Source organism: Coregonus lavaretus (assembly GCF_964263955.1).
Source record: "Coregonus lavaretus genome assembly, chromosome: 34".
NCBI classification, from domain to species: domain Eukaryota; kingdom Metazoa; phylum Chordata; class Actinopteri; order Salmoniformes; family Salmonidae; genus Coregonus; species Coregonus lavaretus.
In genome coordinates this window covers 279,978-304,726 of record NC_140021.1, presented here as the reverse complement: position 1 = coordinate 304,726, position 24,749 = coordinate 279,978, and the positions used below count along the sequence as shown (strand labels likewise).

Genomic DNA, 24,749 nt, shown 5'->3' with positions numbered 1-24,749 from the left:
AGTGTTACTACATATATATTTTATATTTTCGATTCTTCAAAGTGGCCACCCTTTGCCTTGATGACAGCTTTGCACACCCTTGGCATTCTCTCAACCAGCTTCATGAGGTAGTCACCTGGAATACATTTCAATTAACAGGGGTGCCTTGTTAAAAGTTAATTTGTGGAATTTCTTTCCTTGCGTTTGAGCCAAGCAGTTGTGTTGTGACAAGGTAGGGGAGGTATACAGAAGATAGCCCTATTTGGTAAAAGACCATGTCCATATTATGGCAAGAACAGCTCCAATAAGCAAAGAGAAACGACAGTCCATCATTACTTAAAGACATGAAGGTCAGTCAATGCGGAACATTTCAAGAACTTTTAAAGTTTCTTCAAGTGCAGTCGCAAAAACAATCAAGCGCTATGATGAAACTGGCTCTCATGAGGACCGCCACAGGAATGGAAGACCCAGAGTTACCTTTGCTGCAGAGGAGAAGTTCATTAGAGTTACCAGCCTGAGAAATGGCAGGCCAAATAAATGCTTCACAGAGTTCAAGTAACAGACACATCTCAACATCAGCTGTTCAGAAGAGACTGCGTGAATCAGGCCTTCATGGTCGAATTACTGCAAAGAAACCACTACTAAAGGACACCAATAATAAGAAGAGACTTGCTTGGGCCAAGAAACATGAGCAATGGACATTAGACCAGTGGAAATCTGTCCTTTGGTCTGATGAGTCCAAATTTGAGATTTTTGGTTCCAACCGCTGTGTCTTTGTGAGATGCAGAGTAGGTGAACGGATAATCTCTACATGTGTGGTTCCCACCGTGAAGCATGGAGGAGGAGGTGTTATGGTGTGGGGGTGCTTCGCTGGTGACACTGTCAGTGATTTATTTAGAATTCAAGGCACACTTAACCAGCATGGCTACCACAGCATTCTGCAGCGATATGCCATCCCATCTGGTTTGCGCTTAATGGGACTATCTTTTGTTTTTCAACAGGACAATGACCCAAAACACACCTCCAGGCTGTGTTAGGGCTATTTTACCAAGGAGAGTGATGGAGTGCTGCATCAGATGACCTGGCCTCCACAATGTATCAATAGCAGGATACCCTCAGATTAAAAATCAACAGTTTGGCTCTAGATTACACCTTTATACATTCTTTACATTGTTTGTGAGATCAGACATAATATCATCAATGTTCATTTTCGGAAGTTGCTTTCATTTCAGCACATCTAATTTCTAAACATTTGTAAACAATTATTACTTTTTTTTTCAATTCCTCAAAAAATGAACACCCCATCAAAATAGTTATCTTTCTTGTGGTGTAAGTGTCGATACGATGCGTTAAATCCACAACGAAGCTTTAGCGTTCTTATAGATGCAAACGGAAATACAATGTATACCATTGAGCCCATTTCAGCCATTACCGGGGTGTATTTGACAGGTCATTACAAACATTTCCGCAGTCGTAATGTTTAACGGGAAGAAACGACAGGCACAAACAAGAGTATGAATGTGAGGGTTTGACTGTTGTTAGGCCTTACTCCCACTAGGGGGAGTAGTAGGACCACAGTCAAGCCCTCACATCATAACTAGGGGTGGTTTATGATCCCCAGTCAGAGACAGCTGTCTAGAGTTAGTCTCTGATTGGGGATAGTATTTAGGCACCTCTCAGATCCACCTGTGTGTGGATCATTGTTTGTGCTTGTGCCTGTCTGCGATTGTGTTCACGGCACGTATGTCACTTGGTGCTTTTCTCTCCTTGTTTATTTTTGAATACTTATAGGTGTGACAAGTTTAAATAAAAAAGGATGTCACTCCACGAGCGCTCCGTCTACCGTCCCTTAACTACGCACTGTGACAATGAAAGAGTCGCAGGAGTAAAATGAACGCAATCAATCCAGTGAGATTTAAGTGACAAGTGGATTTTGCACCCCTCAAACACAGGAAATAGATTGCTGAAAAAGACATCCTCAGGTGGGCAGGGCGTTGCTAGAGTACTCCGTGAGTGTGAGAGGGAGGGACAGAGAGAGTATAACGGAAATACACATTGTTACAACACTGTATATATACATAATATGACATCTGAAATGTCTTTTGGAACTTCTGAGTGTAATGTTTACTGTTCATTTTTATTGTTTATTTCACTTTTGTTTATTATCTACTTGTCTACTTGGAGCTGCGCGTCAAAGGGGGGGGGGGGGGGGAGGAACTGTCACGATGTCCACCGAGGCTGCCCCTCCTCCTTGTTCGGGCAGGCTTCGGGCGTTCGTCATCACTGGAGTACTAGCTACTGCCGATCTCATTCTCATCACTCCACTTGTCATGTCTTGTCAATCACACACACCTGGTGCTCATTCCCCTAGTTAGTATGTGTATAAGTGTTCCCTCTGTTCCCCTTGTCTTTGTGAGTGATTGTTTATTGTGAGAGCATGTTAGCTCGGTTGAGCTACTCAACATTGTATTTATACCAAGGTGGATGTTTTCCCTTGAGCTTGTTCCTTTTGACGCTTGGGGCGTTTGATATATGTGAACGCATTAAGCTCTGGACTTCGGTATTTTACCTCCTGTGCCTGACTCCTTCATTTCAACTCGTCACAGAATCACTCACCTGATATGGAGCCAGCAGGAGAAGACCGCATGCCTGGAGTTGTAGCAAGGGTTCAGGAGCATTCATCGATGCTAGCCAGCTTGGGAGAAGTGAGACCAGCTGGTCAACCGGATCCAGCTACCTACACCCCAGCCCCTGAACGGATCCAGCTACCTACACCCCAGCCCCTGAACGGATCCAGCTACCTACACCCCAGCCCCTGAACGGATCCAGATACCTACACCCCAGCCCCTGAACGGATCCAGCTACCTACACCCCAGCCCCTGAACGGATCCAGATACCTACACCCCAGCCCCTGAACGGATCCAGCTACCTACATCCCAGCCCCTGAACGGATCCAGCTACCTACATCCCAGCCCCTGAACGGATCCAGCTACCTACATCCCAGCCCCTGAACGGATCCAGCTACCTACATCCCAGCCCCTGAACGGATCCAGCTACCTATATCCCAGCCCCTGAACGGATCCAGCTACCTACATCCCAGCCCCTGAACGGATCCAGATATCCCGGCCACCGGCGTTTGATGGGACGACGGCGCTATGTAAGGGACTTTTACTCTATCAGACCGGATCGGGAGAAGGTATCTGTCCTCGTTTCCTGCCTTTGTGGGAAAGCCCTGGAGTGGGCCAACGCGGTGTGGAACGAGGGAGGTTCTGCGCTGGAGGACTACGGGGAGTTTGCTCGCCTCTCGGGCAGTTTTTGATCACCGGCCTGAGGGTCGAGAGGCGGGCGAACGACTGATCCATTTAAGGCAGGGGACGAGGACCGCACAGGACTATGCACTGGAGTTCCGGACGCTGGCAGCAGGGTCTGGGTGGAATGAGCGGGCCCTAATTGACCATTTCCGGTGCCACTTAAGAGAGGACGTCCGACGGGAGCTAGCCTGCCGGGATGCCATGCTATCATTCTCCCAACTGGTAGACATGGCCTTCCGGCTGGACAATCTGCTGGCAGCCAGAGGACGTCCTTGTAGGGGTCTGCCCGTTCCCACCCCGGACGACTTGGATCCCGAGCAGATGGAGCTAGGAGGAGCCACCGGTCGAGAAAGCACAGGAGGACAGCGACAGTGCCACTCTGGTGGCACGAAGGGACAATCCACCTCACGTCGCCGTCAACGTTCTTTTGGGTCTGGAGGCGGTAGGCAGGGTACTCACGCATCACCCTAGGTAACGAACACCCAAACGTGTTCAGAGCCCTTTGCGGCGCATTGTACTTGACCTATCTCCTTCTCCGATCACTTGGTAGGTTCCCAGTGTAAGGCGCTAGTCGATTCAGGCGCAGCTGGGAACTTCATGGACAGGGCATTTGCACGCCGTCACGGAATTTCACTGGTTCCCCTATCCATTCCACTCCACATCAGAGCACTTGATAGTCAACCATTAGGGTCCGGGTTGGTTAAGGAGGTTACGGGTTCAGTCACCACGATTACACAGGAGACGCATGTTGAGCAGATCAACTTTATGATTATTGAGTTTCCTGCTTACCCTGTAGTCTTGGGTATCCCGTGGTTAGCCCTTCACAACCCCAAGTTCTCATGGCCGCAGAGGGTTCTTACAGGGTGGTTGCGTGAGTGCCAGGGTAGGTGTCTAGGTGTTTCCGTTGGTGCAACTACGGTGGAAAGCTCAGACGGTATCCTCACTGTGCGCATTCCACCCGAATACCATGATCTGGCGCATGCGTTTTCCAAGACGCAAGCGACTAAATTACCACCTCACCGGGAGGTGCGCGATAAACCTTCGGGTAGACGCTGTACCTCCCAGGAGTCATGTGTATCCCCTGTCACAGGCTGAAACGGAGGCGAAAGGAGACATACGTCACCGAGTCCCTGCACCAGGGATATATACGTCCCTCCACTTCACCTGCCTCCTCAAGCTTCTTCTTTGTGAAAAAGAAAGATGGCGGTTTACGCCCGTGCATTGATTATCGACCACTGAATAATATGACGGTACGATTCAGTTATCCTCTTCCCCTCATTCCTTCAGTGATTGAGTCAATGCATGAGGCCCGTTTTTTCACAAAATTAGACCTCAGGAGTGCCTACAACCTGGTGCGTATTCGGAAAGGGGATGAGTGGAAAACAGCATTCAGCACAACCTCGGGGCATGATGAATACCTGGTGATGCCCTACGGTTTGATGAATGCTCCATCCGTTTTTCAGTCCTTTGTGAACGAGGTGTTTCGGGACATGCTTGGTCGTGGTGTGGTGGTCTACATCGATGACATCTTGGTGTATTCCGCTACGCGTGCCGAGCATGTGTCCCTGGTTCGCAAGGTACTGGTCCGACTGCTGGAGAATGATCTTTATGCCAAGGCAGAAAAGTGTGTTTTTCCAGCAGTCAATCTCCTTCCTCGGATACCGCATTACTACCACAGGTGTGGAGATGGAGGGAGACCACATTTCAGCCGTGTGTAATTGGCCGACTCCAACCACGGTAAAGGAGGTGCAGCGCTTCCTTGGCTTTGCCAACTACTATCGAAGGTTTATTCGAGGCTTTGGCAAGGTCGCAACTCCCATTACCTCCTTGTTGAAGGGTGGGCCGTCCTGGCTCCGCTGGTCTGCTGAGGCAGATTTGGCAGGATCTGTTCACCTCAGCCCCGGAACTGGTTCACCCCGATCCATCATTACCGTTCGTAGTGGAGGTGGATGCGTCCGAGGTAGGGATAGGCGCTGTACTATCCCAACTTTCGGGCACGCCACCCAAGCTCCGCCCCTGTGCCTTCTTTTCTAAGAAGCTCAGCTCGGCGGAGCAGAACTACGGCGTTGGTGATCGGGAGCTGCTGGCTGTTGTCCGAGCTTTGACGGTGTGGAGACATTGGCTCCAAGGGGCGAAACACCCTTTCCTCGTCTGGACAGACCACCGTAACCTGGAGTACATTCGGGCAGCGAGGAGGCTGAATCCACGCCAGGCCAGGTGGGCCCTCTTCTTCACCCGGTTTGATTTCACACTATCATACATTCAGGGTACAAAGAACGTGAAGGCAGACGCACTGTCTCGGCTGTACAACACAGAGGAGAGGCCCAGAGACAACACCCCCATACTCCCGGCCTCATGCATTGTGGCGCCGGTAGTATGGACGATGGACGCTGATATAGCGCAGGCATTACGCACAGAGCCATCTCCACCTCAGTGTCCAGCTGGGCTGCAGTACGTGCCTGCTCTTATCTGTGATCATCTGATCTACTGGGCACACACGTCACCCTCCTCTGGTCATCCAGGTATCGGTCGCAGGGAGGCCCCGGTGGCTCTCGACCCGGAATCTGCCCCTCCGCCTGCCCTGCCGGAAGCTGAGCCCGCGGTTTGTGGGGCTGTTTAAAGTCCTGAGGAGAATTAATGAGGTGACATACAGGTTGTTACTCCCCCCCGATTACCGTATTAACCCCTCATTTCATGTGTCTCTCCTCAGGCCGGTGGTAGCTGGTCCGCTCCAGGAGTCTGAGGTGCGGGAGGTGCCTCCACCTCCTCTGGACATTGAGGGGGCCCCGGCGTACTCGGTCCGTTCCATCCTGGATTCGAGGCGTCGGGCCTTCAGTATCTTGTGGAGTGGGAGGGGTACGGTCCGGAGGAACGGTGCTGGGTCCCAAGGCGGGACATCCTCGATCCCTCCCTGTTGAGGGATTTCCACCGTCGCCATCCGACTCGCCCTGCTCCGCGTCCTCCTGGCCGTTGCCGGGGTCGGCGCACTGCTGGAGCTGCGCGTCAAAGGGTGGGGGGGGGGGGGGAGGAACTGTCACGATGTCCACCAAGGCTGCCCCTCCTCCTTGTTCGGGCAGGCTTCGGCATTCGTCATCACCGGAGTACTAGCTACTGCCGATCTCATTCTCATCACTCCACTTGTCATGTCTTGTCAATCACACACACCTGGTGCTCATTCCCCTAGTTAGTATGTGTATAAGTGTTCCCTCTGTTCCCCTTGTCTTTGTGAGTGATTGTTTATTGTGAGAGCATGTTAGCGCGGTTGAGCTACTCAACATTGTATTTATACCAAGGTGGATGTTTTCCCTTGAGCTTGTTCCTTTTGACGCTTGGGGCGTTTGATATATGTGAACGCATTAAACTCTGGACTTCGGTATTTTACCTCCTGTGCCTGACTCCTTCATTTCACCTCGTCACACTACTTCACTAGCTTTGGCAATGTTTTTCATTTGGTTTATTTATTTTATTCTTTTTTTTAGGGGGTAGATCAACTTTATTGCAGATTGTAACTTCCATCAATGTAATTGTCTGCATCACTTCCAATCGCCCATATGTTTTTATTTCTTCTCTCGCATATATATACACACATACATACACATAGATACAAATATACATACATATATATATATATACATATCCTTTAAAAATATATATTTCCCTTTATTACTTTCCAACCCCACCATCCCTTCCCTAATTGGAGTAAACTAGTGAACAACAATGCTTAGGCCTCTACTTCATGCTTATACATTTTATGGACACAGTCAATAATTATATTTAGTTTGTTTTTACTCCTGAACTTCCTCCTGAACTTCCTCCGATCATTTTCATGATGTCCATCCGGTTTGCTTCTGTATGACATATCTTTCTAACTGTGCCCTTTCACAAAAGCTCACTATGTAAGCTATATACTTATTATGGACGCAGCATGTCTAAGACTAGTTATCTTGTTGTTATTAGTTGTTGTTAGTTGTTATTAGTCCCATCCTTCAACTCCATTCAACACCACCCATCTATCTCTTAACACCATCCATATTGGATTTCTATTTCACATATATTTTCAACTGTATGTTTTACAAAAGTTCTGAACCCTTCTATTCTCATTGTTTCTACAGTTTGTGAATTGAAAATAAACATTTTTGCTAAAAGTATTATTATATTATTGATCGATTGACTATGACTTTTCAGATCACCCAGTAGTGCTATCTGCAGGGTCAGCTCCATGCAAATATTGCAATCCTTTAGCCATTCCTGGACCTGTGTCCAGAAACAAACTACAAATGGACAGAACCAAAACAAATGATCTAATGATTCTGTCTCTTCACAGCCAAATCTGCAGAGCTGGGAAGATTGTATCCCCCATATAAATAACATTCTATTGGTAGCAAGAATTTTATATAATAATTTAAACTGAAAAATTCTAAATGTATAATCCGGCGTCGTTTTGCGTATCAGTTCATAAACACTATGCCATAGAATCGGTACGTCAAAAAATATCTTCCCAACTATTTTGCAATCTATATGGGACTGCTGTCAATCTTTTGGTCCTTAAATGAAACTGGTAAACTTTTTTATTTATCACAGTTTTCTTTAACCAATTATGTTATTTAATGCAAGGCCGACAGACAAGTTCCTTACTTTTTCCTCCTTCCACTTTCCTCTTCCATTTTTGCGGTAATGCTGCAATTATTTGGTTGTAATTTTGGGTAGAGCAGACATTTCCATATGTTTTTGTTAGCTGCATGTGCGACATAACTCCACCAGTCCTACCGATGATATCATTTACGAAGATTATACGTTTTTTTTGTCAATTAGTATATTTGAGTTTAAATTGAAATTGCAACCAACTTTCTATGGCTTTCTATGGCTAGTGATATTTGGGAGATGATTTCCTTTTCAAATACCTGAAAGTGAGAGGTTGTAATCTGAATAAAAGGAAAAAGTCCCTTGAACATTGAGTGAGACAATCTTACTAGTTAGCTAGAGAACCAGTTCGGATTTAAGTATAATTTTTGTATGACTGAAGCTTTTAGTGATCCTCCTAATTCATATTCATTATATAAATAGGTCCGTTTAATTTTGTCTGGCTTGCCGTTCCAAATAAAATGGAATATTTTTTCTCTCATATCATTTACAGTTTTTTTCAATTGTTTAAGCACAATTTTGAAAACAGGGCCCGGTTTGTCAAAACACTAGACACAATTAGCACAACCCTACACCAAAGTAGCACAACACTTCAGATCATTTGTAAAATGGAACACTTTTGTCAAAACTATACACGACTTCATGAAAACAATATTTTGTTACCATACGAAACACACACATTTCATATGACCTCAATCTTTTTGAACCAGTTACACACTGCTGTTGCTAATCTAAAACACTTTTAGCAAGTCTAATTCTCAGTGATTAGAGTACTGTAAATGAAGTACACAGAGAAAGTGCAACTATACAAACACTACACAAGACCAATGCTGCAGACTGAGGAAAATATCATTTATTTCTCTCCATATACCCAAATCAGTCAACATGTCAACATGGAGAACCACAACAAAACATGTCCCAGTTTTCATGCTACTACAGTAGTGTGCATAACACTGTTAGCTCAGCAAACAACAGACAAACGTAAAATACTGTATCCAGTACAGGTTACAATTACAGTAAATAACAACAACAACAAACATAAAAAATTATCTGAAAAAAACTGACAATATTGTACAGAAAATACTACAGTAAACATACTATACATTATCTCTTCGCCTAGCTGGATCTGGCCAGAGAATTTCATCAACATCACAAGCAATATCCTCATTAGCAAGACAACGCGGGAAGAACCGTCTTGAATGTCGAATCCATCCTTGCACAGCTGCGGCGTCGACTTGGTCACAGGCGTCCTCCATGGCCTGAATGAGGGGTACCTGAGCCTGGGGCTGGAGATCGTAAACCTTCCACCGCCATGCAGAGAAAAACTCTGCGATAGGGTTTAGAAACGGAGAGTATGGTGGAAGGTATAGGACTGTCAACTGTGGATGGTGTTGAAATCAGTTCTGGTCCAAAGCAGAGCGGTGGAATGGCACATTGTCCCAGATGACAGTGTATTGCATCTGGTGCATTTCATTACCTGCTGTGACGATGTGGGGCAATCGGTCCAAAAATGCGAGAATGTGAGGTGTGTTGTAAGGGCCCATTTTGGCATGACGGAGGAGAACCCCATGCTGTGAAATGGCAGCGCAAAGGGTGATGTTACCCCCACGTTGCCCTGGGACATTGATTATAGCCCTGTGGCCAATGATATTTCTGCCTCTCCTTCTTGATTTTGTGAGGTTGAACCCTGCCTCATCAATATATATGAATTCATGCAGGATTTCCTCAGCATCCATCTGCAAAACTCTCTGAAATACAGTAAAAGACAAGATTGTGTAGTTCAGGATAGGTCTAGTATACAGTCAAAGTAAAAAAGTCATGTGTGCAGTATGCAACATCACAGTGCTAAAGTGAACAATACAAACCTCCACATACTCATGCCGCAGCCGTTTGACCCTCTCTGAATTCCGCTCAAAAGGCACTCGATAAAGTTGTTTCATTTGAACCCGATGTCTTTTCAGGATGCGTGCCAGTGTTGACTGAGAGACCTGATGGACATTATTGAAAATGGCATGGTCACCGATAATGTTGGCTTGTAGTCCTCTGAGTCTGATAACATTATTGGCCAAAACCATGTTTATTATCTCTCTCTCCTGTTCTTGCGTGAATATGGCCCCCCTTCCTCCTTGTTGTTCCCGACCCTCAATCCTATGTAGAGAATAATACATGTAACTTACTGTACAATGTCACAGGAAGGGGTATCACAAGTGCTGATATGGTGCATACAATAAGCGGCTGATTACTGTAACTGTAGACAGATCTTCTTTTACCTGTTTTCCTGTCGAAAAGTCCTTATGACAGTTGCCACTGTATATCTGCTAAGATTTGGCTGATCTCTCAGTCCAGCCTCCCTCAGCGTCAATCCGTGGTTCACAACATGGTCCATTAGTGTTGCACGAATGTCATTTGATAAGTTTGGTCCTCTTCTTCTTTGTGCATGTTCTCCTCCTGCTTCAGGTCTTCCTCGACCTCTGGCTCGGCCTCTGCCTCTTCCTCTACCTCCTCCTCCTCCTCTGTGTACTCCTCCTCTCACCCTCACTCTTCTTCTGACTCCTTCCATTTTGGTTGAAGGCAGGTGAACCTACCTGCTGCATTTTTATAGTGCTTAAACCTGATTGGTGTGTCTACAATTTAGCAATCATGTGTTTGTGCACCTGATGGCTGTGTTTAACAGATTGGCTCATAGGTGTGGTAATTTGACAGTCAGTGCTTTGGAATTGCAAGGAAGTGACATCATGATATACTTCTGTGTCTGATGTATACAAGTGTGTTTAGTGTTTTGCAAATCACTGTGTGTAATGTTTTGCAAATAGTGTGAAGCTGACAATGTGCTTACAGTTGTGCAAATCTAGCCTTGTGTTTTGCTCCTTGAGTGTAAGGTTTTGCTAATTGTGGGAAAAGTTTAATTTTAGTGTGTAAGCAATCGTAAAAAACTGTAAAAAACTGTTCGCTTTGGCAATGTTAACATACGTTTCCCTTGCCAATAAAGCTCTTAAATTGAATTGAATTGAGTGTGAGAAGGAGGGAGGGAGAAGTGTGTGTGTGTGTGTGTGTGTGTGTGTGTGTGTGTGTGTGTGTCTGTGTGTGTGTGTGTGTGTGTGTGTGTGTGTGTGTGTGTGTGTGTGTGTGTGTAAGAGAGCGAGCGTCTGCAGCCACTGCCACAACTATTGGGAGACTTTGAGTTGTCCATTTCTCTCCGAAATATACACACACTAGAACCACACTAGAACCACACTAGAACCACACTAGATCTGCTCTCCTTGTGAGTGGAAGTGTTTCTACCACCACCTCAAATATCTCACATGCCTGTCTCTCACATGCCTGTCTCTCACATGCCTGTCTCTCACATGCCTGTCTCTCACATGCCTGTCTCTCACATGCCTGTCTCTCACATGCCTGTCTCTCACATGCCTGTCTCTCGAGATCCTTCTCTAATCCGTGTCTCATCTTCCCCTGTCCAGGCCTCTGCATGGTGGGCTCATTCATCAACATCGCCTGGGCCATAGTGGACTACCGCAGGTGTCTCTGCAGATCCTCACCAAGGTAATATAATAATGATATATAATAATAGATAATAACATGATCATATAGTGATATATATATATATATGTATATAATAATAACATCCCTAGGTCCGAGAGATGCCTTCTGGCCTCCCTACCTTCATCTACCTCCTGTAGAAGCTCCTCACCACTCACATACTCAGCCTCTTCCTCTTCCTCATCCTCAGCCCCTACAGTACCCTGGGAATGGCTGTCCTCTGGCTGGCTGGGACCTTCTGGGCCCATTGGGTCCACACTGACTTCTGCGCGTCTAAAAGTCTAGAGAGGCTCTATCGGACCATCGTGGGAGTCGTCCTCATATTCACCTTCTTTAACGTGAAAGGACAGGATACAAGATGGCCGATGGCTGTGTACTAGGTTCTCTTTGCGTTAGTGAACCTCTCCGGTCCCTTGCTGCTGGTTCTGGTGAGGCCAGAGGCTGAAGCAACTGAGCACTTCTGGCCGGTGACTCTGCTGATGTTTGGAGGGACTGTTCCAGGGCTGGCCTGTCTGCTCCTGTATTGTACTGTCTGCCACCCCAGAGGGAAGAGTCTACAGGCAGATGAGGTGGATGGACACATGGGACAGGAGAGAGAAACAGAGATGCCAGACAACATGATGAGAATGAGGAACTTCCTACAGCTCTGAGCCTCGTCTTCCTCTTTACCACTTATATTCAATGGAGGAGTCAAAATGGCCATCAGGCGTTCGGAAAAAACGAAGTGGTTACCCAGACACTTTGTTTTGGTAAACAGCTGAGGGATGGGTTGGAGAAATGTAACTGCTAAGACAAACTCTGTTTGGTGGACTGTCTGGTTATTAAGTCACTTCAGCCTTCTCTTATCAGTTTCTGTTCCTCCAGTCTTACAGCAGCCGTTGTTTTACATTACCTTGGCTAGACAGGCTTCGTTAAGGTTGTTCTCACGCAGACTCCGGAGATCAGTCTCTTTTCTTCATCAACTCCTTTTCTTTTATCTGCACCTGGACGACCTGGACGACCTGGACGACCTGGACGACCTGGACGACCTGAAAGACCTGGACGACCTGGACGACCTGAAAGACCTGGACGACCTGAAAGACCTGGACGACCTGAAAGACCTGGACGACCTGGACGACCTAAAAAGACCTGGACGACCTGAAAGACCTGGACGACCTGGACGACCTGAAAGACCTGGACGACCTGAAAGACCTGGACGACCTGGACGACCTGAAAGACCTGGACGACCTGAAAGACCTGGACGACCTGAAAGACCTGGACGACCTGGACGACCTGGACGACCTGGACGACCTGGAAGACCAGGACGACCAGGACGACCAGAACGACCAAAACGACCAGAACGACCTGGTCAGGTCTGGTCCCTTCAGCTGAGATGAAGGAGAGGACAGAAGGAAAGGGAGTCACTTCACGTTGGTGAGACACAGCCCCTATCTGTGGATTCAGGGTGTGCAATGCAAACAGAGAACACAAGGTGGCACTGTTGTCTCTCTTTACAGGTAAGGTGAAGAGGAAGACGTTGCTATGGACTCTCTCTTTGATATGTTACAGACTCTTTTACTGACCTGCCAATAACTGAAATATGTCTAATTTATTTAATCTCTGACACACTTTAACTTTCTACTGTTCCTGCAAGTGTAACTCTGTCCTTTATCTCTATTTGTATTATGATGTTCTGTGTAGTATTTACTATCCGTAAATGTACTTTCAAACTTTCAAATATAATGTATTTAATAATAAAATGTATCATAACTACCTTTCATCATTACAATTATTACCCAGATTATAGATAACATACTGTATGAACCTTGAATACCAGCTCAGAATTACCCAACACTAGTAAAGGTCATTTCAATGCTAATTAATCATAACAAACCAGGTCTAATTTTTGTTTTGACTACCGTCAAAATATTGGGTGAGCCGAATGAAAGATCCGGGCACAGTGCTCCCTTCAGGCTGGGGCTGAGGGCGCTGACTTGTCCCTCTCCGGTGCCGTCCCAAATGGCACCCTATTCTTTATTCAGTGCACTACCTTTGACCAGAGCCCTGAGATCTGGTCAAAAGTAGTGCACTAAATAGGGAATAGGGTGCCATAAAAGTAGTGCATTATATAGGGAATAGGGTGCCATAAAAGTAGTGCATTATATAGGGAATAGGGTGCCATTTGGGATGTAGACTATCTCTACACCCTTCGGGATCGGCCTCCGTCCCCCGAGCTCACCTGAGAGGAACGCTGACGACAAACTGCAGGGTCCCTGAAACGGTAGTTGGCTCTAAACACTGGGCCGATCCGAAGGAGGCTTCCTGACTTGTTTACTTTTTAAAAAAAAACGGCAGTTAACTTTCATCTGACGGTTGTTACCTTTCAGAGGCACTCTGTGATGAGGAAACTGTGGATGTAGAGTAGGCTGAACCGCTGCCAGAGATGTGTCCCAAATGGCACCCTATTCTCTATATAGTGCATTGTATAGGGAATAGGATCCTGGTCAAAAGTAGTGCACTATATATGGAATAGGGTGCAATTTGGGACGTATCAAGATAGTTTGGTTTTTAGTAGACCAGCCTACTATAGTGAATGGAACAGACAGGGCTCGGGTGGTGGAGGTATCCGTGAGGAACAGATGGCACCCTATTCCCTACATAGTACACTACTTTTGACCAGAGCCTTGTGGGAACATAAATTGGACAACAACTGAAAGTAAAAATCTAAAGCCTAACTCAAAATACAGAGCTCTGAGTAACACAGGCCTCAATCATGCAATACCAGTCTGGCACCGTTCATCCTGTCTAGTGGAATGACCAGGCTTGTGGCACCGTTCATCCTGTCTAGTGGAATGACCAGGCTTGTGGCACCGTTCATCCTGTCTAGTGGAATGACCAGGCTTGTGGCACCATTCATCCTGTCTAGTGGATTGATCAGGCTTCTGGCACCGTTCATCCTGTCTAGTGGAATGACCAGGCTTGTGGCACCGTTCATCCTGTCTAGCGGATTGATCAGGCTTCTGGCACCGTTCATCCTGTCTAGTGGAATGACCAGGCTTGTGGCACCGTTCATCCTGTCTAGTGGAATGACCAGGCTTATGGCACCGTTCATCCTGTCTAGTGGAATGACCAGGCTTATGGCACCGTTCATCCTGTCTAGTGGAATGAACAGGCTTATGGCACTGTTCATCCTGTCTAGTGGAATGACCAGGCTTATGGCACTGTTCATCCTGTCTAGTGGAATGATAATGCTTATGGCACAGTTCATCCTGTCTAGTGGAATGATAATGCTTATGGCACAGTTCATCCTGTCTAGTGGAATGAGTTTCATATAATGCAGTCCTACTGGGCATAGTGCTTTAAAAAAAAAAACATGTCTGCATTCCTTTAGACCTGCCGACTATAATTATCTCAGATGGTCACTGTGTGCAGTCCAGGCCCTGAAGTAATGCACCAGAGGGACATCACACAGGGGATTACTGAGCATTAAGGGCTCTCTTCCAGAAGTGGAAATTACAGAGTGGTGCTGTTGTCAACGCCAGAGTTCACTGCTGAGAGAGAGAGAAGAGAGAGAAGAGAGAGAAGAGAGAGAGAGAGAGAAGAGAGAGAAGAGAGAGAGAGGAGAGAGAGAGAGAGAGAGAGAGAGAGAGAGAGAGTGAGAGAGAGAGAGAGAAGAGAAGAGAGAAGACGAGAGAGAGAAGAGAGAGAAGAGAGAGGAAGAGAGAGAAGAGAGAGGAGAGAGAGGAGAGAGAGAGAAGAGAAGAGAGAGAGAGAGAGAGAAGAGAGACGAGAGAGAGAGAGAGAGAGGAAGAGAAGGATGAGAAGAGAGAGAGAGAGAGAGAAGAGAGAGAAGAGAGAGTGAGAGAAGAGAGAGAGAGAGAGAGAGAGAAGAGAGAGTGAGAGAAGAGAGAGAGAGAAGAGAGAGAAGAGAGAGAGAGAAGAGAGAGAGAGAGAGAGACTAATGATGCACCCCAAATGGCACCCTATTCCCTCTACATTAGGACAGAGACAGTGAATGGGACAAATGCATCTTCTTTCCCCACTAAAATTAGTTAATGGCGGTTTTATACAGCATTAGCTGGGGCTGAAATCATCTGTTCCTGGTGGTTTTATACAGCATTAGATGGGGCTGAAATCATCTGTTCCTGGTGGTTTTATACAGCATTAGATGGGGCTGAAATCATCTGTTCCTGGTGGTTTTATACAGCATTAGATGGGGCTGAAATCGTCTGTTCCTGGTGGTTTTATACAGCATTAGATGGGGCTGAAATCGTCTGTTCCTGGTGGTTTTATACAGCATTAGATGGGGCTGAAATCATCTGTTCCTGGTGGTTTTATACAGCATTAGATGGGGCTGAAATCGTCTGTTCCTGGTGGTTTTATACAGCATTAGCTGGGGCTGAAATCGTCTGTTCCTGGTGGTTTTATACAGCATTAGCTGGGGCCGAAATCATGGAAAGATACAGTACAGCTGAGAGGCGAGCATCCATCATCCAGAGGAAATGAAGTATTTTGTTTTCTCTACTCTAATGATGAGCTACAGAGAGAGAGAGGATCCTCCCCAGGGGTGGCTATGGTGTAGGGCCGCCACTGACATTACACTGGATGCTGTTTTGGGCCCGGGTCATTTGGGATGCAGAACCTCTGCTGACATCACACTGACTAAAGATGGAAATAGACCCCACTGGTTTAGTGGAAGGATGTCAGACCAGAAATAGACCCCACTGCTTTAGTGGAAGGATGTCAGACCAGAATCTTTCTAGACACTACATGGGATTCTGACCACCTGATCTTTAACCTTTAACTAGAGTTGTAAAATTCCATCAACTTTACCAAAAATTCTCCAGGGCCCTGGTCAAAAGTAGTGCGCTATGTAGGGAACAGGGTGCAGCCATAACACTGCCAGCCTGTGACCTCTCTCTCCTTAAACCCACCAGCGCTAGCTATAGTCTTACTCACTACTTTACACCAAGTCTTATCTTGATGTTTTCCATCAGTGTTTCCTTTAAAGGGGGAATCAGCCGGTCAGTGGAGGGGCATTACAGGCGCACGCCGCACGGCCCCCGCAACCACAATTTGTTCGAGACACAATAAACCCTGCGAGCCGGTCTGCTTTCCATTAGAGCTTCAAAGTCCATATAAACCATGATTAATGAAGCTTCTCCGTGGAGTACGTCTTTAATCATTATTACCTGACTGCCGCTCACTGCACACACACACACACACACACACACACACACACACACACACACACACACACGCACACACACACACACACACACACACACACAGCCTCAGATACATTAGCAGTGCCTGCTAGCTAGCCGATCAGTAAATGTCTGCTAGGCAAGGTAGGGCTCTTGGTCTGACCGTCCCCTTTGCCTCATATTTGGAGAATTTCCCAAACGTCCACCTATTTAATCCAGAGGTCAAAAGTAATGCACTTTTGAGAATAGGGTGCCATTTGGGACACAATCAAAGTTTTCTTTAATCACAGCACAAGCAGTAACACATTAGTTTGGGCAGTGACAGACCGGAGGGAAAGTGTCATGAGCACTCTCTCTCCCTGGTAGCAACATTAATTGCATTCAATTCTCTGCCACTCTGCTCACTCTCTCCCTACTCTGCCTAACGAGCTCCACCTGGCTCCGCCCTGCTCTGCTCTTGTTACCTGGCCAGCTGCACTGCATTTCCCACTCACCATCCTCACCTTGCCTCACTCTGTTCTAATTACTCTGCCAGCTGAACTGCATTTCCCCACTAACCTCTCCCAGTATATCAAGCCCTGTTTTTCAGCCAAGCCCTGTCAGATCGTCTTCAAACCCGGACCAGTAACCTGCCTGTCTGCGCTCTGACTCCTGTTTGTGATACCGATCCTTTCTTGACTGCCTCCTTGTTCTACTGCCCCGTCTATCCCGACCTGCCTTCTGGACCTCGACTACTCTCCGATCTTCAGCCCCTCCGGTAACTCGATTCTGCCTTCTGTCTCTCACCACGATATTTGCCCAGCCCTGATCTGTACTTCTGCCTGCCATTCATATTGCTGTTGTGTGTGTGTTCCCCCAGGTCTCCGACCACCAGATGAGCGTGCCCAGACGCTTCACCACCCTCAGCCCGATACGCCGCTCCATCACTGGGGAACACACACACTAAGCACTTGGACTGGACACCCCCGGACATTTGGTGACCCCCGGAGCACAGGTACCCACAGGACCCTGAAAAACCCCAGAGCCCCAAGCACCCCTGGAACCCCTGACACCCCTGGCACTCCTCTTCCCGCCTGAAACCTTCAATAAAGAACTCTGAATTTGAACTTGCGCTCTTGGGTCCTCTTCTGTCCGTGACAGAACGATCTGACCATCATGGACCCAGCGCACTCCCTGACCACGATGGAAGAAGAGCCAGAGATGACTGCCCTACAGCGACTGGAACGCTCTGAGGGAGACATAAATCGGATGGCTGGCGACATCGCTTCCCTTCTCCAGCTATTCAACCAGCAGCAACAACAGTTCCAACTGCAGCAACAACAGCTAGCCCAAGCCCTGCAACTACTCTCAAACCCGGCTACTCCACCTGCACCCCCCCCTGGTCCTTCTGTTCCTGTACCACCGACACTCCTTCATCCCTCCGCTGGAGGTCCCAATGCTGCAGGCCCGGCAGTGCTGCCACCAGATCCCCACGCTCCTGAACCAAAGATTGGGAACCCGGAACGTTTTGATGGCAACCAGAAGCAAGTAAGACCATTCTTGAGCAGCTGCCGAATCCAGTTTGCACTACAGCCCAGGACTTTCTCAACAGAGGGAGCCAAGGTGGGGTATGTCATCACACATCTCACCGGTCGAGCTCGGTTGTGGGGAACGGCGGAATTCGACCGGCAAACCCCAGCCTGTGCCTCCTTCAGTGCCTTTGAGGAGGAGATGTTAAAGGTCTTTGACCTAGGCTCGCCAACAGCCGAAGCGTCACAAGCTCTGCTCACCATCCGTCAGGGCAATCGGACAGTGGCAGACTTCTCCATTGACTTTCGTACCCTGGCCAGTCAAAGCTCGTTTAACCCAGAGGCACTGGTGCAAGCCTTCCTCCATAGCCTGGCGGACTATATCAAAGACGAGCTTGTTTCCCATGACCCGCCCTCAACGCTTGATGCCGCCATTGACCTTGCCGTCCGCATTGACCGCCGTATACAGACCCGGAGGAGGGAGAAGGGCCGTCTCAGTCAACCTGCCATCCGCACTCGGGTCGATACCGCTTCTGTCCAGCCCCTGCCTGTCAAGTCCCATAGCCAACTCAATCAGCCTGAGCCCATGGAGATTGGCCGTGCCTCTCTGACTCCCGAGGAGCGTCGGCGCCGTCTAAGCTCCAACCTTTGCCTCTACTGTGGTGGCGAAAATCACCGTGTCGCCACTTGTCCGGCAAAAGCCGCAGCTCACCAGGTGTAGGGGAGATCCGGGTGAGCTCAACAAGCCTTCAGTCTCCCTCCATCCGAAAGACCCTGCTTCATCTCCGCCTTCAGCTTTCTGACAAGACTCATACATTGGCCGCCCTTGTGGATTCCGGAGCCGAAGCAAACATCATGGACCCTGAGCTTGCACAGCAACTGGGCGTGAACCATCATCAACTGACACAACCCATTCCTGCACGAGCCCTGGATGGGCATCATCTTGGCACTGTCACTCATATCTCCGCCCCTGTGACAATCCTGCTGTCAGGAAACCACCAGGAGTCCATCCAGTTTCACCTCCTACACTCACCTGGCCAACCACTCATTCTTGGATACCCGTGGCTCCGTCAGCACAACCCCCACATCGACTGGGAGACAGGAACAGTCCGTGAGTGGGGAAGGAGTTGTCACCAGACCTGTTTAAGGGGGGCCACCCTGCCCGTTCACCGGGAAAGATCTAGCGCTACCCCCGACATATCCAATGTTCCGGCCTGTTACCACAGCCTGAAAGAGGTGTTCAACAAATCCAAGGCGACATCTCTACCCCCACACAGACCCTATGACTGCGCGATTGATCTCCTGCCTGGCACAGCACCTCCCAAGGGTCGTCTGTATTCACTGTCAGCCCCGGAAAGAAAGGCCATGGAGGACTACATTAATGACTCTCTTGCCGCCGGGATAATTAGACCGTCATCTTCCCCCGCAGGAGCGGGATTCTTCTTTGTCGGCAAGAAGGACGGTTCTCTTCGTCCATGCATAGATTACCGGGGTCTGAACGACATCACGGTTAAGAATCGCTACCCACTGCCCTTACTTTCGTCTGCCTTCGAACTGCTGCAGGGAGCCACTGTATTCACAAAGCTGGACCTTCGCAATGCCTACCATCTGGTGCGGATGAGGGAGGGAGACGAATGGAAGACAGCGTTCAACACACCAACCGGCCACTATGAATATCTCGTCATGCCCTTCGGCCTCACCAATGCCCCAGCAGTTTTTCAAGCCCTAGTGAATGATATCCTCAGGGACATGCTAAATACGTTCGTATTTGTGTACCTTGACGATATTTTAATATTCTCAAAGACTCTGTCAGAACACACGCACCACGTCCAGTTGGTCCTGCGCCGCCTGCTGGAGAACTCTCTTTTCGTGAAGGCAGAGAAGTGCGAGTTCCATGCCAAAACCGTTTCATTCCTGGGGTATGTGGTGACCGAGGGCAGCATTCAGATGGATCTCACGAAGGTGTCGGCTGTCACTTCCTGGCCAGTTCCTGAGTCTCGGAAAAAGTTGCAACAGTTCCTGGGCTTTGCCAACTTTTATAGGAGATTCATCAGAAACTATAGCACAGTGGCTGCACCCCTCACGGCGCTAACCAGCACTAAACAACCGTACCAATGGACATCAGCTGCTGATAAGGCCTTCAATATCCTCAAGACATGTTTCACTTCTGCTCCCATCCTCCAGATGCCAGATGCAGCAAGGCAGTTTGTGGTGGAGGTAGATGCTTCGGACGTGGGAGTGGGTGCAGTGCTTTCTCAAAGAGCAGCTGAGGATGGCAAGATGCACCCCTGTGCCTTCTACTCCCGTCGGCTAACCCCTGCCGAATGCAACTACGACATTGGGAACCGCGAGCTGTTGGCTGTCAAGCTCGCCCTTGAAGAATGGCGGCACTGGTTAGAGGGGTCAAAGGAACCATTCGTAGTGTGGACAGACCACAAGAACCTGGAGTATATCCAAACAGCCAGGAGGCTGAACTCCCGTCAACAGCGGTGGTCTCTGTTCTTTACGCGCTTCAATTTCACGCTCTCCTACCGCCCGGGATCTCGCAACATCAAACCTGATGCTCTTTCCCGGATGTTTCAGAAGGACGAGACCACCGCCATGACAGCCCCCATTCTTCCCAGCCACTTGGTCGTAGCGGCCCTCACCTGGGAGATCGAGAAGCAGGTCATGGAGGCTCTTCGGGACCAGCCAGGTCCAAGCACCAGCGCCCCCAACCGTCTGTTTGTTCCAGCAAATCTCAGGTCACCTGTGATTCAGTGGGGGCACGAATCCCGTCTGGCCTGTCATCCCGGCATCACTCGCACCCTTCATCTGGTCCGCCAGCGGTTCTGGTGGCGGCGGATGAGACGGGATGTCCGAGAATTCATCCGAGCTTGTCCCACTTGTAACCGAAACAAGACCCCCAACCAGCCTCCTGCTGGGTTGCTGCAACCCCTACTCATACCCAAGAGGCCCTGGTCCCACGTTTCACTGGACTTTGTTACGGGCCTTCCGCCCTCTGACGGACACACAGTCATCCTTACCATTGTTGACCGCTTTAGTAAGATGACCCACTTCGTGCCCCTTCCCAAACTACCCTCTGCTAAAGAGACCTCCCAGGTGGTCCTGGAACATGTGTTTCGTATCCATGGCCTACCCCAGGATATAGTGTCAGACCGGGGCCCGCAATTCTCAGCAACCTTTTGGAAGGAGTTCTGTCATCTCCTTGGGGCCACCGCCAGCCTATCGTCTGGATTCCACCCGCAGTCAAACGGCCAGACTGAACGCATGAACCAGGAGCTGGAGAAGGCACTGAGGTGTGTGGCTTCCCAAAATCCCCGGGCCTGGGCTCAACACCTGCTCTGGGTGGAATATGCCCATAATTCACTCACCAGTTCCTCCACCGGGCTCTCCCCCTTTCAGTGTGTCTACGGGTATCAACCTCCACTGTTTGCCAGCCAGGAGGCGGATGCCACCTGTCCGTCTGCTCTTGCGTATGCCCGCCGCTGCCGCCGCACTTGGGCCCAGGCTCGCACTGTGCTCCTGAAGTCTGGAACCAGCTACGCCGTCGGTGCCAACCGACGGAGGACCCCAGCACCTACTTACCGGGTTGGTCAGAAGGTCTGGCTGTCTGCCCGGGATCTGCCGCTGCGGGTTGAATCACGAAAGCTGGCCCCTCGCTTCATTGGTCCTTTTCCTGTGCAGAAAGTCATCAGTCCAACGGCGGTCCGACTTCAGTTGCCCGCTTCCATGCGGGTCCACCCCACCTTCCACGTCTCCAAGGTCAAGCCGGTCCATGAAAGTCCCCTGGTCCCTGCAGCTCCGGCGCCACCTCCTCCGCGCCTCGTAGATGGCGGTCCTGTCTTCACCGTCCGGCGGCTGCTCCGCTCTAGGCGAAGGGGTAGGGGTCTCCAGTACCTCGTTGACTGGGAGGGATATGGTCCAGAGGAGAGGACCTGGATCCCGGCCAGGAGGATAGTGGACCGGACCCTTATCACTGACTTCCACCGACTACATCCTGATCAGCCTGCAATCCGTAGGGGCCGTCCAAGAGGGGTTCCTAGCCGTCCTGCCCGCCCTGCTTCCTGTCCTGTGCCTGACCCTGCTCCTGTCTCAGTGCCTGTCCTGTCTCCCGACCGTGACCCTCCAGCTCCTTCTGAGGATGAGGAGATTCACTCGGACCGCTCGGAGGAGTTCTGACCCGCCGCCTGCTCCCCTCCACCCTCCCGGCATGATGTTGTTCTTGGGACTTCTGGGGCCGTCCCTTGGAGGGGGGGTCCTGTCATGAGCACTCTCTCTCCCTGGTAGCAACATTAATTGCATTCAATTCTCTGCCACTCTGCTCACTCTCTCCCTACTCTGCCTAACGAGCTCCACCTGGCTCCGCCCTGCTCTGCTCTTGTTACCTGGCCAGCTGCACTGCATTTCCCACTCACCATCCTCACCTTGCCTCACTCTGTTCTAATTACTCTGCCAGCTGAACTGCATTTCCCCACTAACCTCTCCCAGTATATCAAGCCCTGTTTTTCAGCCAAGCCCTGTCAGATCGTCTTCAAACCCGGACCAGTAACCTGCCTGTCTGCGCTCTGACTCCTGTTTGTGATACCGATCCTTTCTTGACTGCCTCCTTGTTCTACTGCCCCGTCTATCCCGACCTGCCTTCTGGACCTCGACTACTCTCCGATCTTCAGCCCCTCCGGTAACTCGATTCTGCCTTCTGTCTCTCACCACGATATTTGCCCAGCCCTGATCTGTACTTCTGCCTGCCATTCATATTGCTGTTGTGTGTGTGTTCCCCCAGGTCTCCGACCACCAGATGAGCGTGCCCAGACGCTTCACCACCCTCAGCCCGATACGCCGCTCCATCACTGGGGAACACACACACTAAGCACTTGGACTGGACACCCCCGGACATTTGGTGACCCCCGGAGCACAGGTACCCACAGGACCCTGAAAAACCCCAGAGCCCCAAGCACCCCTGGAACCCCTGACACCCCTGGCACTCCTCTTCCCGCCTGAAACCTTCAATAAAGAACTCTGAATTTGAACTTGCGCTCTTGGGTCCTCTTCTGTCCGTGACAGGAAAGTGTAGGCTAATTAGACGCAATGCTTTTGTTGGTGATCAAGAAGCCGGGTGGCACTACGTTTCCCAGAAGGATTGGTCAAATAAAGTCCACATGCAATGAAAGAAGATTTGTAATCGTTTGTGTCTTTTTTCCCCCCTGTCTTCTTTTTTTTAAACATTATTTTGGTTATTCAGGGGGCGTATACAGTTTCTTGCAAAAGTATTCATCCTCCTTGGCTTTTTTCCTATTTTGTTGCATTACAACCTGTAATTTAAATTGATTTTTATTTGGATTTCATGTAATGGACATACACAAAATAATTAAAATTGGTGAATTGAAATGAAAAAAATAACTTGTTTCAAAAAAGTATTACAAATAAATAACGGAAAAGTGGTGCGTGCATATGTATTCACCCCCTTTGCTATGAAACCTCTAAATAAGATCTGGTGCAACCAATTACCTTCAGAAGTCACATAATTAGTTAAATAAAGTCCACCTGTGTGAAATCTAAGTGTCACATGATCTGTCACATGATCTCAGTATATATACACCTGTTCTGAAAGGCCCCAGAGTCTGCAACACCACTAAGTAAGGGGCACCACCAAGCAAGCGGCACCATGAAGACCAAGGAGCTCTCCAAACAGGTCAGGGACAAAGTTGTAAGCTCCCTCACGACGCCAGGACAGCGGAGTCACTGACCACCTTCCAGAGACACTTGAAACCCTACCTCTTTTAGGAATACCTGGGATAGTATAAAAGTAATCATTCCACTCAGTCGCTCTGGATAAGAGCGTCTGCTAAATGACAAAAAAAATAAAAAATAATAATAATCCATCCCCACAGTGAAGCATGGTGTTGGCAGCATCATGCTGTGGGGATATTTTTCATCGGCAGGGACTGGGAAATTGGTCAGAATTGAAGGAATGATGGATGGCGCTAAATACAGGGAAATTCTTGAGGGAAACCTGTTTCAGTCTTCCAGAGATTTGAGACTGGGACGGAGGTTCACCTTACAGCAGGACAATGACCCTAAGCATACTGCTAAAGCAACACTCGAGTGGTTTAAGGGGAAACATTTAAATGTCTTGGAATGGCCTAGTCAAAGCCCAGACCTCAATCCAATTGAGAATCTGTGTTATGACTTAAAGATTGTGGTACACCAGCGGAACCCATCCAACTTGAAGGAGCTGGAGCAGTTTTGCCTTGAAGAATGGGCAAAATCCACAGTGGCTAGATGTGCCAAGCTTATAGAGACATACCCCAAGAGACTTGCAGCTGTAATTGCTGCAAAAAGGTGGGGGGGGGGGGGGGGGGGGGGGTGAATAGTTATGCACGCTCAGGTTTTCTGTTTTCTTGTCTTATTTCTTGTTTGTTTCACAATAAAAAATATTTTGCATCTTCAAAGTGTTAGGCATGTTGTGTAAATCAAATTATACAAACCCCCCCAAAATCAATTTTAATTCCAGGTTGTAAGGCAACAAAATAAGAAAAATGCCAAGGGGGGGGGTGAATACTTTCACAAGCCACCATAGCTGC

The 24,749-nt window shown here is 48.6% G+C and overlaps 1 pseudogene across 1 annotated transcript; it reads left to right on the top strand.

Moving 5' to 3' along the window:
- Positions 1 to 9,441: 9,441 nt before the first annotated feature.
- LOC311109207 (XK-related protein 9-like) lies at positions 9,442 to 12,121 on the top strand (annotated as a pseudogene). Its single transcript has 3 exons — positions 9,442 to 9,451; positions 11,393 to 11,474; positions 11,564 to 12,121. The product of its transcript is annotated as an XK-related protein 9-like (transcript).
- Positions 12,122 to 24,749: the final 12,628 nt, after the last annotated feature.